General features: G+C 43.2%; 1 protein-coding gene across 1 annotated transcript in view; it reads left to right on the forward strand.

Moving 5' to 3' along the window:
- Positions 1 to 3,774: 3,774 nt before the first annotated feature.
- Positions 3,775 to 18,078, forward strand: part of FRYL (FRY like transcription coactivator) — a 180,279-nt gene continuing 165,975 nt past the window's right edge. The window contains exons 1-2 of the mRNA XM_037383559.1: positions 3,775 to 3,948; positions 17,521 to 17,723. The gene's annotated coding sequence lies outside the window, so the exon portion shown is untranslated. The remainder of the gene's footprint in view (positions 3,949 to 17,520; positions 17,724 to 18,078) is intronic.

An 18,078-nucleotide genomic window follows, 5' to 3' on the forward strand; every position in this document is an offset into this window, starting at 1 on the left:
TTTCAAAAATCTTACCTACTACAGTCTGCTTGTGATTCTTAAAAGTTTCACCTTTATAAATACATCCATTTGTTGGCTTAGAACTGCAGTTGTACGGCCATATTCAGCATAGGCCATAGAGCATATCCACAGCTTTGGCACTTCATTCCCTGTCCTTAAGTCTTTTTTTTTGAATTTCATCCATAGAAATCTTAACAAGGACACTGCTCTCTCACTTCCTTTATACTCATGCCATCTTTGATGCAACTACTGAGAGCTTCAGTTTAAAATCTGTGATGATATTACCGAGTCCTTCTGATGCATTGCATAAAATCTTGTCCTTGGGCAAGGCTAGCTTTTTAATCCCTTTCTATAATCTCACGAGTACTATTTTTCCTACCTTTGACAGGTGCTGTTATCCAATATGGTATTTTTGTTTTAAAAAACTATGCAGAAAATAGTCCTTTGGAGATAACAAGGTAACATTTCTCAGGGAGTTTTGAGCTGTTTGTTTTAGTGACATGCACGATGATGGTGTGATGTTCCAGCACCTGTTTTCTAATTGCTGTTTTGTGTGTGGTTTTAAACATGCACAGTCTACAAAACTCATAGATTATTTGTAAAGAGGAATGGCATGAAGTTAGGTATTCTTGCACTGCTTCAGGAGTAAAAAATTTTAGATGTATTACAGCTAGATCTAAACTTTTTCTCTTTTATGACTTAGTATCATCCAAGAGTGATGAACATATTTGAAATTCAAAGTACTGTAATACTGCAACTTGATAGTTAACCTTTAGAAATTTGAAGTGATTTATTTTGAAGATGCCTCAAAGAAAGAAAAACTTTAGAACAATAAGATTCTCTTCAAGTGATCTGATTACTTACGTAACAAGAAGTTGGACGATGTGAAGGATGGTTTGTCATTGCAGTACTTCGCAAAACAAAGTCAGTGGTTAATATTGAGAACTCTTGAAGTTGGAGCTGAAGAATTAATAGGGTGAGTTATGTGTAGACTGTAAAGCTTATCTTATCTTTTGTGGTAAATTCTTTTCCATCTCCTTGTTCAACAGTTAGTGGCAGGCTTTATACAGATTCACTGCAGAACAAAGAGGTGGTTTAACAAGTTTAGTTTTACAATATTGTATAAGACGTAACTGAAATAAGTAGACATGTGAAAGAGTTGGGAGTATATGCTGATCTGGTAAGGAAAGTTGCAAAAACAAGTACTGGAAGTTTATGTGCTCAAGTACATAGCTGGAATGGTGATATTTTTTTCTTGTTGTTGCTGGTTTTTGCATGGTGCTCTGGACAATCGAGTAAAACACAACAGCTGAAAGCTGCTGATTCTTCAGTGGCTGCCAAGAGTTAACAGGACTGTATTTGGAAAAATCACTCTCTCCCTAATGAGGAAATAACAGTGCCTCATACCAAAAAAAGAGCATTGTTGTAACTACTACAACTGGTGGCGAACAAAGAATCAGTTATTTGCCTGAAGCATTATGGCACATCAGCAAGAACCAAGAGTGGGTGTCTGTGGAGCTGATACTCAAAGCCTCAATTAGTAAGGACTTTACCCACATTGATAATAATTGCTATTAATAACTGGTACTGTAATGAACTTGGAAAAGTACTTTACATATTAACTAATCCTTAGGGCTATTTTGTAAAGCAGGCAGGTAACAGTCAGGAGAATTTGGATTCTGAAAGTGGTGTGATTATGCATCCTGTGAAGCTCAGGTGCTCAGAGTTAAATACCAGTGGTCTGATTTTCATCAGTAGTGAGGTTCAGCTGCTCTTGTTTCAGTTACATGGATGGTATATGCATTTATTGGGAAGATCAGGCTGAGCTCCTACCTTGGGATAACTTCAAAATCAGAAGCAACTTGTGACATACTTTGCTTCAACCAGTTGTCAGAAATTATGCACACCACCAGTAGCAATAAATCCTGTTTTTCTTGTTAGATGTTCTGTTACTCAATGTTTAGGCTGGTGCAGTTGTTAAAATAGAGTAAAAAATACTTTATTCAGTAAATTCTTAAATCTACAGCAAGGAGTTAACCCAGAAGATTATTCTCAGCTACCAGTGTATCATTATTTTTTCCTGTCCGGCCTGTTTATTCCTACTGATTTCTGCAAGCTGATGTATATAATCTGTCTTAAGGGTGTGCTGCGTGTGGACGTGAGTAGTTGAGCACGAAGAGACCTTTTACTCCAAATGAACCGGAATCATACAAAGCACGTAATAGAACTTGGAGCGTCTCATAACACGGATTGGCAACTGTTGTGCTGGCACATTTGTTGTTTGTAAAAAGCATACTTTTTATGCAGTTCTGTTTTTGTTGGATGTGCTGATTATAGTACAGTACTTGCAAGATAGGTTTGTATTTGACAGTGGAAAAATGGTGACTTCAAGATTCTTTCTAATACCCTTTTGCGGATCTGGTGTTACTTTATCATGCTTGACATGTATTCTCTCTTCTGCCCCCCTTACCCCCCCCCCCTTTTTTTTTTCTCTCCTTTTCAAGCCTGGAAGTTTTGAGGTCCTTCAACAGACAAAACAGTTACTTTTTAACCACTTAAAATGTTATTGTTGGCACTGTTTCTGTTTTTATTACCACCGGCGCCCCAATCCTTGTATTGCTTAGAGATACATTGTTACGTCCGGCCACCAGCCCTGCTGCGGCGGTGAAACCCTGCCGCTCCCGGGCCAGGTGAGATGGCCGAGGGTGTCGTGCATCACCTCACGGCCGTGCCTTACCGCCTGTGTCACTGGCATTGCGCTAGGCCGTGCCGATCGGTGCCTGTGGGCAGGACGTGAAATCACAGCTAGGTCTCCGCAGCGAAGGCGGCCGGTGTTCTCTGTGCTGCGGGGGGGCTGCCCCGCGGCCCCCGCCCTACCCCGCAGTCCTCAGAGCCGGGCCGCTCCTGCGGGGGGAGCCCAGCGGTTCGCGTTGGTAGAACAAGGCGGGTAGTTTCTGGCCAACAGGCGGTACCCGCGCACTCGCGCAGCTGGCCGAGACACAACTATTTGCCCTTATTCACTGGGGGGAAGGGCGGGTTTTCCGCCCGTTCCCGACGGGCGGCCGGGAGGCGGAGGCGGTGCGGAGTGCCCGCACAAGTGGGGGCACGGCGCAGCGTCCCCGATAGGGCCCCGCCGCTTCCTTGGCGAGGAGACTGCCTTGGCGTTCCCCAGCCGCGCAGCTGCGTGGCCCGGAGGCCGTTTGATCCCGGCTGCCTGGCGATACCGGCCGTCTTAACTGTTCTTAGCGACGGTGATCGGTCCTGCTCTCACCGGTGGCGCGGGGGCTTCCTTGGGCGGCGGAAGGCTGTACCTGCACCGCAGGCGCCTCAGGCCGCCCTCCCGCCAGGGGAGCCGCTGGGGCCGGGGCGCTTCCCCGCCGCGGACAGGCTGCCTAGGCGGGAGTCGTCCGCGGTCCCTCGCCCGGCGGGGAGGCTCGGGAGCGGGGAGGGGGACAGACGGCGCCCCGAGGCTCTCCCGTGGACGGGCTGGCCGGGACGCGGAACTGGCTGCCGCCTTGGCCTATCGCAGCCGCAGGAAGCTGACGGGCGCCGCCAATGGGCGGCTCAGCTTCCCCCTCTCTGCCTTGCGATTGGCCGAAGCGCCAAGCGGGGGCGTGTCCGGGAGGGCGGGCTAGATGCCCGGGAGCCAACGGGGAAGGGCTGGGGGGGTGGTCCCGCGTGAGTGCTGCGCGCCCGTCCCAGTGAGCGTCGGTTCCTGGTGGAGCGGCGCGTGCCAATGGGCAGGCGGGGGGGGCGGGAGGGACGAGCCGGACCGTCGAGTTACCGGAGGAGAGAGGCGGCGGCGGCGGGATAAAGCCGGCGGGGGATGCTGGCGGCGCGAGTCGGTCACCGGCTGCTACCAGAGTCGCTCTGAAGGCCACCGTAGCCGCGCCGAGGCGGCGGCGCCCCGGGCTGCGGTGGGAGGCAGCGCTTCTACCGGCGGGATAGGTGAGGCGGCGGCGGGGCTGGGACCCGGTCGTGGCTGGGGGGGGGAGGAGGGGGCCGCCTGCTCCGACGGAAACGGGGCTCACGGGCGGGGGGGGGTGGTGGGGTGTTGCGTCGCGAGCGGCCCCCGCCGCTGGCCCGGTCCCCGGCCCGCGCCGCTTTGTTTACGGCGGGGAGGTGAGGCGAGGGCAGCGTGGGGCCGGGCGGCGCGGAGAGGTCGGGGTCGGCAATACTGGCGTGCGCTTGGCGCCTCCCGGCCGCCTCCCCACCGGGCTGGGGCTCTGGCCCTCCTACTCCGGGGCGACGGCACCTCCCCCGGCCCCCTCCGCGCCCCGCGCCCAGTCCCCTCCTGCCCTCCCTCTTCCGCCCCTAACTCCGGCCCGGCCCCGCCCGTGCGGCGCGGCGCGTGTCCGGCCTTCCCCTCCGGCGCGGCCGGCGGCCCCGGGAGCCCCCGGGGTGGGCGCGGCTCTCGCACGGCCCCCGCGGGCCGAGCGGAAAGCAGCCGCCGCCGGGCTCCTCCCGCCCCACGCCCGCACCCGTCCGACTGGGGCCGGGCGGCCGCCGGCCTGTGGCGCTCGGCGGCCACCACCGCCGCGGGGGATGGCGGGGCTGGGCGTGCTCCGGGCCGCCCGGGAATGGCGGGACGGAGCGGGGAGGGTGGCACGGAGCCGGGCTTTGTTCCCGGCCCCGCCCCGCCGCCGCCGCCGGGGGGGGGTGCCCGGGGGCTGCGCGGGAGCGGCGGAGCCCCGGCGGAGCAACGGGCGTCCGGGCCGCGGGCGGGAGGGGCGGGCAGCGGCGGTGCCGTTGCCTCCCGCCCCCCGCCCGCCGCCCGCGCTCGCCCGCCCGGCGTGAAACTTAGTTTATAACGCGGAGCGTCAGCCGTGGCTGCCGTGTGCGCCCTGCGCCGCGTGTGTGGCGCCTCGCTGAAGGAGGCGCTTTAAGGTGCTGCCGGGACCAGGCTTGGTCCGAACAGCACCTTAAAGATTGTGTTTTGTAGTCTCACATAAACGTTAGCGATGTGCCTGCAAGTATTGTAGGGGCTCGATTACTTCCCTTCTTCCCCCTGCTTTCTTTCACATATGTTCACTTCCAGTATTCTGGTTATGTGATGATTTTTGACTGTAACTACACTCGGCTGCTTAGTGAACAACTCGGTCTGTCTTAACCAGAAATCATTGGTCCGGCAATCAGGATAGCTCCCGGTAAAGCGTCCTAAGGAATCAGATGGAAAACATCAAACAACACCAAACAAACCCAAAGTGTTTTGGTGGTCGCTCATACGGAATGAGTTGCAAACACAGTTTGCCATTAGAGTTTTAAGGAATAGTGGGACAGTCTGGAGATGAGGTAGCAAGAGTGTAATGTGGACTTCCCTCAGAATTACAAATCTGAAATGTGCCTTAGGAAAGAGATATACTAAAGCAGAAAGCCAGTTCTTTACTCTTACATACGCTGCACGTTTCCCAAGCTCAGACTTCATGTAATGAGGTACGACTTAGATGGTAAGCCACCTTCATGTAGATGCAGACTAGAAAGAGTATGGTATTTGTAAGTTACTGAGGTAGTAGGCGAAGAGTCGCTCATGTGGGCAGGAACGAGCAATATGAAGCATGCAGAGTACTGTGATAAAGAAGGTGATTTGCTTATTGTGGGTTGAGCAAAGAGTGAAATTAACTGTAGTTACTTAAGAAGTATTTCCTCAATGTTTGCCTCCTCGGTAGGCTGTTTCAGTTGCTCTGCTTCTGTGTTGTTACTGTCATGCTGAGGATGCCTGCCGAATACTTCAGAATCTGTGGAAGATTGTTGAGCAAGCACTGGGAAACCACACACCGATTTATATCTGGTGCCATTATCGCAGGAAGGAAACAAACCCCTCGGTAAAAATTGTGTTGCAGGTTTAGTCAGTCAAGTATTTAAAGATGCGACATTCTCTCTTGTCAAAAGCTTCCTTTATCTGTGGTTTGTACAGGACCATAGTGGTACTTGATGGCAGTTGTTGTCAGTAGATGACTGACTTCCCTGGGCGAATTGCTGCTGTGAATGGCTCCTTATTTATATTCCAAAATGGATTTGGTTAAAGCCTGTGCTGACTTCTCTTTGGAAGTGGTTTCCTTGGAGCAGAGCAGTGGTATGTTGCTTTGGGATGTAAAAAACTGTTGCTGAACTTCATTTCAAAAGAAAAGTTGTTTAATTCTTCTGTGGGGTTAGTTAAGGTAAAGTAAGGTTGAAATACCCCACTAATTCTATTTCTGTTTGGCTGGCCTAGGTGAGCCAAAGCATGGTGATAGCTGGCTCTCATGTAAGAGCATAGTACCTTTGAGGAGGGAAGTTGGAGGTTTGTAGGGCTGTAAGGCAAAAAGTAGAACTTTTCAATTTTCCATCTCCAGTGTTGTCCTGCTAGGCCTCAACAGCTGAAGAGTGGTCTTCGCTTTTTTTTACTCCCACTGTGAGTGTCCTTTTAATTTTGCAGGCTAAAATTAATTGGTATGCTGAAAACGTTTGCTGGTACAATTGGGAACATGCTGTCTGTATTTACTTTTTACAGTATTTAAGATTATAATTACACCCCCTACCCCCCCAGTGGTTATGTGGTCTGGTGATGCCCACTTCATTATCGCACAAAGGACTAAATGGCTTTTTTTTTTTTTTTCCTGAGTTCCTTAAGAGACTTGTAGGCAAACTTTACACTTCAGTGGACTTGCATAATATGGAACATAGATATATAATATGCTCCTTCTGGCTTAGAGGGCCATGAGCTTTTAGCAATTTTCGTGTATCTTTAAGCCTTAGCTTAACAGAAACCATAGGTATCACATGCAAATAATAATGTGAAAGGAAGGTGGTATTTGCACGCATGGGTTATGTGAGTTACTGTGAAAAAAAATGAGGATAATAGTTCAGGGTTTGTGACCCCATAACTGTAGTTACTGGTGTGTCTTACCTTACCAGTAGGAAATGCAGTGTAGCTTATACATCAGCGGGAGGGCGGCTGGCCTAGTGCACAGCCTAGCTGTGGTTTACCGCTTTGTACTGCTTCTGCATGCTTGAACAGCTTTGAACTTTTATGACTTTTGCATCTGTAATAATCCTCCCAGGAATGACTATAGACTGGAGAAGAAGTGTTGCAGTGTTAGAAGGTTTTAGGATTCAGCATTATTCTTGTCCGGTCTCGCTCCAAATCCCAGTGAACTCCAGTAATAGATGTTAGGCACACTGACTCAGCTGGGGTTGCTTCTGCCTTTTTTTAATTGATTAAACCAGCAGTTGTTCTTTCTAGCATTTAGCTCACATATCCTCAGTGTTTGACAGTTAGTTCTCTGAGTATCTGTGTACTGCAATATAGCTTTGCCTCTTCCAAGACTTTTGTTGTCCTTTTTTCCCTCCCCTCCCTCAAATCTTTTATAATCCCTAATTCCCTCTGACATGAGCGCCTCCCAGGAAGAATGACAGAATACATTCTTGGATAGCAGGTGTCCAATACTGGCATTGGAAGGTATCAGAAAGGAATATGTTCTCTCAAGCTACTTGAACAACAGTGTCTGTTCTTGACATGGCTTCAGTTTTGAGGAACTTTTGTGTTTATCCCCAGTTTTTCCTAGTGATTTATGTTTGCATGCAAAAATGGAAGGAGAACATATTTTTTTTAAAAATGAGCTTCTAAAATTGAGTTTGAGGTTCTCTGAAATGTCTAAATATTTGTTCTGATACAATGGGCTAGTGCCCAGAAGCTGTTACGGTAAGTTTTGGGATTTTAATGATTTGTTCTTTATGTGGGGTGTTCTTGCCCTTGTCAATGTGAGCAACGTGAATTGTTCTTTGCAGTTAGTGATGATAGGCAGGGATGATCTGCATGGAGCTAGCACAGATCTCCACACAGAAGTACCTTTCTTACACTTGACAGACCACCTGCCAAAGCAGTGCTGCTGGAGCAGTGGAAGTGAACTGTGCTTTTTCAGAGCTGGGGCTGGGTTAGTCTAAAATAGCTGGCTTTTCAGCAGAATCTGTAGCAGGAGACTTGGGACTATTGACATGCACACTTCAGTGGTACTGCTGGTTACTTTGGAGTTAGTGTGGTGACCTATTTTCTTCTTTCTCCCTGTTTTCCAGAAAATGGGAGGAGACTCCTGCTTGGATGTTTTTATCTCCTCTTTTCTTCTTTGATTTTTAAATGAAGTTGCATGAGATTATGATAATAATATAACAAGTTTTGTGTGTTTTGCCATCTAACTATTGGAAGACTGCTTTGGAATAAAGTACCTGTGAATATTTGTAATTTTTGGCTTGCAGTTTATGTCAGTGGCAGTTGCCAACATTATTTTCAGCTTAAACACCAGTTCTTCCTTTGTAAGTTTATTTCACTTACCTTCAGTGTATTTCTAGAGACTAATAATATAATTTTGCTAAACTAGACTTTCTCTTGTTGAGATGTTTTCTGTTCACCTGATCATCCTAAAGTCCCATCATTGCCTTCTTTCATGTATGAAGTAGTCTTTGTAGCATGCATTGGCCAGACTTGTATGAAGTATTCCAGAGAAGGTTCTGCTGGGACATCATGGAGGTCCTCTAATGCTCTGATGGAAATAACTTGCTGGTAAAACTTAGGATCCTGTTTTCTTTCCTCAGTCCTCTCAAGGTTTCTCTGCTTTGTCTTCATAAGCTGCAACTTGTAACAAAAATATTACTACTCAGGTATGTCATGTTAAATGGGAGGGGAAGCTATAGGTTAAATACAGCATTGAGAAGTATCACTGTTGCCAACAGTCCTTGGCCTGCCATAGTTTGGGCCATGGTGGGAGTGATGTTAGTCATGCTTGTGCAGAAAGTATTCAGGGAGATCAAAGATGCCCATAGCAATGTGTGAATAAGCAAGGGAGAAGAAGGAAAGAAAAATCTGGTACCTTTTTTAGAGGCAAGAATGCTGAAAAGATCCTTGTGAGAGTATGGGTAAGACCTGCTTGTTTAGCCTTTCACAGAAGACTTAACTGCTGTTCACCTTTCACTACTTGTTTTTTGTAGTAGTTTCAAAGACAACAATTGCGTGGGTTTTGCCAGCCCTGTGCAGTTAAGTTTGTTTATTTGTAATAACTGAATATAATGTTTGATATGTTTATAAAATAAGAGCTGGAGAGAGCGCTGAAAACTACAAATAGGGATAGTTTGTTGTACTTGGTCCAAAATGCAAGGCTGTAGTAATTTAATGTGGGAGACTGCTAAAAGAGAATAAAAGAAACATAATTAATTTAGAAAAAACCCAACACACACACACACACACACAAAGAGAACAATATCTATACCGTAAGTCTCGAGAACGTTATGATAAAACCAGGTCTCAGGAATTCACATTTGAAGTTGATATTACTAAGACTGACTTTATTTCTCCAGTGACATTTTCTGGTTTTGTCTTCATTTTTGTCTTCATTTTTGCATAATGAAGCAGCAGCATCTTTTGTAAACACTGTGCTCTAAAGGGGGACTTGGAGTTAATAAGTAGACCTGGACAAATACTGATTCTCCGTAGAGCAGCTAGCATGAAAGATTGGTTGAGGTGTTCCTAGGCATTTTCTATCAGTTTTGCATAAGAATAGTAATTAACCAACACCACTTCTGTTCTTGTGCTAAATCAGAAAGAAACTGTTAGGATTGTGTCTGTGGCAGCTGAATGTTTTGACATTGACAGAATTTTCATAATCTTAAATCAAACTAATCTAACCTGCTGGTAATGCCGATCATGTTAAAAAAAGATCGTTGTAAGCAAAAATGGAAAGACTTCTGCCTCTGTAGACATCATCCAAAAAAGATGTCCAAAAAGCTGAAGAACTTACTGTCTGGTGCACTGACTGCTGACTGGCCTGTTTATTCTCTGGGGTAGGGAGATGAGTAGTGGCTGGTCCCATGATGGCTGGTGCTGTTGCAGTGACTCAGGGAGCTGCTGGATACCCTGGCTCATAAAGAGAAAGGAGTTGGGAATGAGTGCTCTTAATCTTGGGAGGAGTAGCAGTAAGGGTAGCATTCACTCGGATACAGCAAACCTGTTTCTCTGTTTCCTATAGACAGAGATCATTGAGATCTTGCCCCATTTGCTCTGTTCCTTCAGTTTAGACTTCACCTCTGCCTCCCCATTTCAACCTCCTTGGTGGCAAATGTTGCATAAAAACTGGAGGTCAGAGATGTTTCTTCAGATGCAGTTGATACATATGTTTGTGTGTGTATGTGTATACATATATATATTTATATTTTTACATGTACCTACCTGCAGAATTAAGAGGTGAATGGAATAGCTGGTACAGGTGAGAGGTGGTAGACAGCAAGCATGGGAACAGGAAAAAAGGTAGATACAAGCACAGCATGAATAGAACAAGCTTTTAGGGGAGGAATTTGGGAGTCTTTACCTATCATTGTACACATCTTTTTAACTTAACACTTTTGGACCTTTGCTGTCCTAGGGAAAAAGATGAACCTGATGTAAAAATTAAGAACGTTTATCTTACTGTACATCATGATCAACTTCTGTTGTAGTCTGTTATTGAAAATCTGAAAGCAAGCCATCAGAAAGGCACAGACTGTACTTGTATTTCTTTTTTTTTTTGGGGGGGGGGGGCGGGGAGAGGATTGTGTGCAGCTGATTTGATCCAATATGAAGCCCATCCTTGTATCTCCTGGGAGGATATCTAAAGAAGGTACTGCATAGTGTGTTCCATGTTATGCTGTAGTGCTAGTTGTTGTTCTCTTGACTTGTGGTTTTAAAATAAGAATAAATAGTTCTATTTTCAAGTATTTCCTAGCCCCTATAATTTTGGAGTAGCTTTTATTGCCTGCTCCCTTAAAACTGTATCTAGTATATAAAACTCTTGCCTATCATTATATAGTTGAAAGGCATGAAATCTTTATGTGACTCTAGTTGGTGATGCAGGTGTTCTAAGTTTAAGAATTGGCATATATGTTAGTGACAGAAGTCCTCAAAAGATATTTTTAATTTAGCAGATGGCTGTTTGAAAACTGGTATGCATTTGTTATGAGAAGAATAGGATGCACAGGAGAGAAAATATCAGTAGAGCTTTTGTGAATGTTTTTCCTAGAAACAAGAAGAATATGTCAACTACTTTTCTGTTTATCTTATTGTCGTACTGAAGAATGCAGACTGGCCTCATTTAGGCTTCTGTTAAAGTGAAACAGCAAGTTCATGTCTCAGCCTGTGTAAATATAGACTCTATGGACTCTTCAGGCTGAATGTTGTTTAAGAAAAAAGAATGGGTAGAGGTGGTCTGCAAGTACAACAAAGTTCTCATTCTGATTGTTGTCTTTCAAAAGCAGTTAGCACTACTGCCTTTTATATAGTATTTGTATCAGATTTCCAGAGGCCAAAAAATATTGTTATATTGGGATGTATCGGTTTAAGGATGTTTTTCTGCAGCTGCTTCAGTAGATGAGAAATCTGCTAACTGTTACACTTCAACATTGTCTGGTCAGCGTATCTGAAGAACTACTAGCATTTTATGTGTAGGACCTGAGTTTGACCTCTGTTGAAGTTGCTCTGAGGGAAGGGAGTGGGGAAAACAGCTTCCTACTTTGTTCAAGGGAATAAAGTGGGGTTTTTTTTTGTGGTTTGGTTTTTATTATTATTTTTTCATTTAAATCCATACAGACTTTGGTATTGAATGTGCGTAAAGTTCATGTTGGTTCCTCCTCATGGTAATAATAACTAAAGAAAAAAAAATTATTGCCATGTATTTTTCTTTGTACAGGCACTGGTCAGTGATTTGATGGTTTCTGGCACTTTTAAAGAAAGATTATTTTTAGCTTTAACAGTCTGTTAATGGAGGAAAGGTAGTACATAAGCTGTTGACTTTCCATTCAGCAGTTCCAAGCGCTTGAACTCTGCTAGATGTTGATCTCCAAAAGTTTATTGAATAAATAAGGATTGTTAGTTTTGGTTTGAGATGCTTTCAAAAGTAGGCAATTGCTGAAAACCGTTTGAATGTGTGATATAAACTTCTGTTCTTCAGATTTAATTTCATGCTTGTAGGCTGATTTTTAGTTTAGTCTGTGCTTGTAATTTATTCTGTAAAAAACAGAAAAAAGGAGTTTAGTTACTAGAGCCATTTGGCATTTTTAGCATTTCTCCCATTGTTGCTATAGCGGTGGTGGTGCAGAGGATCAGAATTTGAGGCTTCTTGCCTAGTCTGCACGCTCATGGAAGTTCTGACTTTTCCTGTCGCTGAAACTTTGTTAATGTAATGGTGAACGATGGTGTTTAGATCAATGTCTGTGAGAGCTTTAGTAGGAGCTGCTGCAAATGCTGTAGATGCACTGTTTTGTTGTTCAAGTAGCAGTGCATCTGAGGAAGAAGGTGGTTGTTGGTTATGTTCTGCCATTTTCCCTCCCCAGTGCATATGAAATGAGAAGGAACAAGTGACGATAAATGTCTACGTGACCTAAGATTAGGCAAGCTGGAGTCTTATTAGTTACTTCCGTTGGAAATAATTTTGTGTAGTATTTAAAAGTTTGTGCTTGGCACAGACTTAGTTTTAGCTGTTTTCCTGGTGGAAGCAACATCCATTTGGGGTAGTCCTAAAATATGGATTGCTTACAACCTCTGACACTGACAGGAGAGAGATGTAATTCTTGGTCCTCTGCAGTTCACTTGCAGATTGGACGCTTTTATTTTGCAGTTGAAAAGCAGCACAGAAATACTTTCTCTCAGGTAGCCAATCCTAGCTTATAGTGGGTGTAATAGAAAATAATTAAGGTCTTTTTTGGGGGGCCCAAAATAAAATCATGGGTTCTGTGCTACAGCTGAGGGAACACTTCTCTAAATCAACACTCAGGTAAGGGTGGGAATCAGAGGGCATTAGCACCAAGGAAAGGTGTAACTGGGCCATTCTTGCATTACTCTAGTTTCTGAAGGCAGTGGGTTCCTTGGGCTGCTGCACTAGTGAAGGCAATTTTTAGTAAGAGGCTAATCTGAGAGACTTGAAAGGTCTTCTGCCTAGATGGAAATATCCACTGTGGTCTAGTAAAAACACAGACTGAGTTTTGGCATATTTCTAATACTCTGAAATTAAATTCAAAAGATAAAAAGTTATAATCAAAATTTAAAGAAGAGGGAGGTTTTATGGCACTGGCCACAAAGGAGAACGCAAATATAGATTTTTAAATTTGACTTATCATGGTCGAGTTCTTACACATTCGGCCCCAAGCTCTCCTCTGAAGTTTATCTTGCAAATCATTGTCAACTGCAAATGGAGATTGTATGGGGGTCTTTTCAGTTGAACTTTGTCAGTTTGTAAACGAAGAGCTATTTATAATTCTTAGGAAGAGAAAGTGTTGAACCAGTATAACAAATGTAGTTCTCAGGTGCGGATGTTTGTAAATATTCCAAAGTTTTGGTATGACTGGGATATTCATCCTTTTCTTCTTTTCCCATGATTCCACTTGGGTGATCTTGATCTGCTTCCTGAGTGTTATCTAAATTCCATATTGGTTACGTAGAAGCTCAACCTACCTCAGTTTCTTGCTTAGGATCTATGCATCTTCCAGTTGCAATATTTGTGTTTAATGAAGTTCTGCCCCCAGCATCCAAAAGGCTTGCTTTTTGAATTGGGGACCCTTGTTTCTCTCCTGTTTAACAGCGTTTGTGCCTCCCCATAGCTGATTGGCAGCCACTCAGCCTCACTGGTGGTGTGGATCATGGAGTGTAAAAAAGGCTGTTTCAGTAATGAGATGGTTGGTGAAACTGGGAGAGTATCACGTGACCATCATGTTAATTCATTGTGTAATTTTTTTACTTTGTGGTGTTATTGTTATGTATTTATTAAATATTAATATACCTAAAACTTTCACAAGAAGCAAAAGAACCAAATTGTTTCCAAAATTATTCTGTTAAGGCAAAACGTGCCAAACTTTGGTAGAGAAAGGAGGTATATTTGGCTATCAGCAACTTGGAAAGCTTCATTCCCCTTTTTTATTCTTTAATCTTCAGATACTCTCAAATGCTTTTTTTTTTTTCCCCCTTTCGGGTACATTTCTGGTAAAGGCACTAATATCACTTATTCAAGAGGAAAGCAAGCAGTAAGCTAGGCACAGTCTACCTGTGCAGGCTATAGCTGAAGAGCGCTGGGAGAACGGAGGAACTGGGCAGCCCCTGAAAAATCTTTCAGCCTGCTGGTAGCATCTCTCAGTGCTGTTTTGGAAAAATTGCTCAATTGATATGTAACAGGAAAATCTTATATGGTCAGTATGTTGTATAATAAATCTGGGTAATATTTACAATCTTTTGGGTTTGTTTTTTTTCTTTTCTTGCACCCCTTGTTTGAGGAGTGATCTAAGTCATGAGCCTTGGGCTGAAGTGTGGCTTTAACTTGTCCTGTGGCCTGATATGTCTCCCCATTGTATGGGCTCTTACTCCATCTGCCATCGCTTTGGGGAGGGGACAAGGGGGACAGCGTCAGGGACCAGAGCTCACAAGGGGGTAGCCTGTTATGTTTAGGAGTGTTTGTGACAGCAGGTTACTTAGCCAAGCTCTATAAAATGCTGAAGGTTCAGTCCAGCCACATGTTTGAGTGACCATGGTGCCATTCCGTAAATGTTTGCCCTTAAGCTGGTTTATTAGCAATTTTTTGCTGTAATCTTTAAAATGATGTCTTAAAAACTAATATAATTCATCTTTGCCTTTATTCTACCTTTGTGAAAGCAAACACTTGGTGTATTGAAGCCTGCATAGTGTTTATAGCATGGACAACACTACTTCTAACAGTTGGTTAAAAACGTAGTGTTTATTTATTTATTCTGAAGTACCATCACATTAAGTCTTTTGGGCCAGTAATTGTAAGAAAGCCCAAATTTAGTGTGTTGTGCATATCTTCTTAAATGCAGGCACTGGCACTTCGATTTCCTGCAACACTGGGTTTAATCCCCTTTTATGAAGCTTTTGGAGTACCACCTCCTCTACACTTAGCAATGGCAAAAAGTGTGCTGTATTGGAGCATCTAATTGCTGCACAAAAGGGTAAAGCTGTCAGTCTTGCATAGCAGCCACCATTATAGCAGCTACTCTGTGAATATAATACAGCAACTTGAAAATAAATGAGAAATAAATTCTCTTTTAAATACCCCCTACCCCCAAGAAAAAGTTCACCTGATAGAAGTTATATATGCTGCTACTTTGAGAGGTTTGAGTTCGGTTGGATTTTTAGCTGCATTTCCCAATTCAGGATGTGAAGGGAGCTCTGAATTTTTTTAGGTATAAAAACGTAGGAGTAGCAGCGGTGTCCTTTGAATTTTTTTTTTAAACCTTATTATAGCTAATCTCTTGTACTTTGAACTTTATTATGTAGTTTTGTCGTGTTCTGTTTCTTAGCTTTTCATAAGTCTTTCATAGGGATGAACCCTAAACACCGAACCTCCACCTGTGTGATACCTTTGACTTCAGATCTGATAAAGTATAGTTACATTTTAACTTCAAATTGTAAGCTGCAGTTAGGAAATGAAGCCCAATGAACCTCCCTCTAGCGATATGCTGTCACTGTAAGCTTCATTTACATCCGTTGGACGCTTTTGACCTTACTGCTACTTTACTGTTACCTTTTTTGCCTGTAGTCAGACTTCATCTGATCACATTGATTCTGTAGGATACCTTAGGTTATGTTCAAGTAAAACTCTAGTTATTCTTGAAATTCTGGGCAGCAGCTGCAATTTTAAGTTTATCATTGCTTCAGTACATACCACTAAAAACTTGAATACCTCAAATGAGTTTTCCTGTGCCTCCCACCCTCCAGGCTCTTCCCAAACATTCTGCCAGCTGAAATGAAATGTCAGTATCTTGTCCTAAAGCTTGGACAGTCAAGTTAGTTTTCAATTTAACTTTATTTGCACCATTAAGTGGCTGGCCTATTAGGTGTAGTGTGTTGAGGCCGGTGGGGGGAGATGTAATTGGCATGGTGAAGAATGAAGATATGTATGTTTGTATGTGTTTGCTCTGGATACAGTGAGAAGGGAAGCTTCTGAACAGAATGGACTATGTATCTGTGAATGTATGTTTTGCGTTAGAAAGTGAGCTAAAATGTCAGCATATGCCAAGGTGGATTTCTGTCTGGGCATTTCAGTTTGATAGAGAGCAATATGGCATGATTTTGATTTGTGAAAGTGCTGTTCACAGTTAGTGTAATAGGGGAGGAGTTAAAGGACAGCCGACCCACTTGCTACTAAACTGGAGTAAATTTAAGGTTTTGCATGAGTTGATTTAAACAACTTTTTTTTTTCTGAAAAAGAAAAGAAAGAAGGCCATATTTGCTGCTGCACAGAAAATGTTTGCTTGCCCTAATTGTCTAAAGAGGAAAAAGTCATGCTGATTTAATGCATTGTACTGTCAAATGCACAAACTACAGAAAGCTGCTAACATTTTTATTAGAGTTGCAATTTAGCAGGTGAAATTCAGAGTTAGAATTTTATCTGTCTTTAAATGCTTCTGTTTCTAACTGGTCAAGTCTTTAAAAAGCTTGACTTGCTTTTTCAAGGACTTACATAAATTCAAAACATACTACATATAAATATCAGCTTGCTTCCTATTTGCAAAAGCTTACCTAATTTTCCTGCTTGTCTCTTTCTTTTACATCTTAAAAATTTCAGGATGTGGCTTTTTCCTTTTAGATTGCACTTACTATGGTGGGTGTCTCTTTTGTATTTTTGGAAACACTAATTAAGAAGTAGAACAAACCATACATAAAATAATTGTTGGTGATTGAATGGTTCACACATCCCTAAAGGAAACTAGTATATTCGTGTTGCATCAGAGCATTGTTAGTCATGTTGGGTGTACAGGTCTTTTTATGTACCTGCAATTTTTCAGGCGATGACTTTAAAAACATTCCCCCCCCCCCCCTCAACTTCGATGATCAGGAGCAGTGGATTGTCTGCGCGTTGAGACTTGAGTTGTTAAAAGCAGTTAAAAGTGCTTGATCTGCCTTCAGGGTAAAATTAAAAATACCGAAGTGCTTTTGCTGTAGTTTGGTGGTATAGAAGAACAAAAACAAACTGCTGCTTAGGCAAGTTGTGACAACTATGCAAGTTGCATACAAACTTCTGTTATGAAGGAATCTCTGGAAGTTCTCAAGGCTTTGTTAGGGAGAGGCAGCTGAAGTATTGTTTGTTCCTTTTTCTGACCGCATCCTCCTGCTAACCAAGCAGGGAAAAAAAAAAATCAGCACAAATCAGAAAAGAAATGAAAGGTCTAATTGGAAGAATTTGATTCAGAATGATTTGCATTTGAGAGCAATTGTATATATGATTAATAAAGTATGTTTGTAATTAAAGTACAACTAAAATTCTATATAAAGAATGGATGTACATAAAATATGCTGTGTTGGAAGCTAGATTTTATTTTTATGTCAGGTTTAGTTTTTCATGGGGGAAAAATCATTAAGAATCCTAAGGTTCTGAGCAGAACAGCAATTCTGAAGACACATGTAATTATTGTTTGTGACTTAAATGAAAAAAGAAAAATTCTAAAGCTTTTGGAGAATGTTGACATCTCCATTAAGTGTCTAAGGTTTGACTATGGTTTTTCTTATTTTCTTTCCAGCATTCTATATTTCATTTGTCTGTACTGTGTTTGGAGACCTTTCTTTAAGATTTGGCTACATGCCAGCTGACCTGTAGCTGTTTACATCTTTGGTCTACTATCACATCTCTAAGCGCGTATTGGACTTGGAGGAAAATGTCTTGATGGATCCATCCTAAGCGTGATAATGGCTCTCGTCGGTGGTTAACAATGGCTTCTAAGTGGTAAGACATTTTTCACAATTCTGTCATAAATACATTTTCATGCATCTAATTTTTCCCCTCTTTGCTTAAGTCTTTATCTATATCCTACTGTTAACACATTTGAACTACTACTTCAGATATCAATTATCTGAATAGGAGGTTGTCTGTATTGTGTAAAATCAAATAAGAACATGTGATTTTAACACGGTGTAGTAACTGTGTCCAAGAGTTGAATGTCTGAGGAAGAGGTTAACAAAAGGGCAAGCAGCCGCCTATCTTTGCATCATGTGCAGCTTGGAGGCTTCCTAATTCAGATGTGGTTCCTGTACATTTAGTAATCCTCAAACTGTACATTTAGTAATTCTCTCGTATAATT

The sequence above is a fragment of the Falco rusticolus genome, chromosome 1, assembly GCF_015220075.1.
Source record: "Falco rusticolus isolate bFalRus1 chromosome 1, bFalRus1.pri, whole genome shotgun sequence".
Taxonomy (NCBI): Eukaryota; Metazoa; Chordata; class Aves; order Falconiformes; family Falconidae; genus Falco; species Falco rusticolus.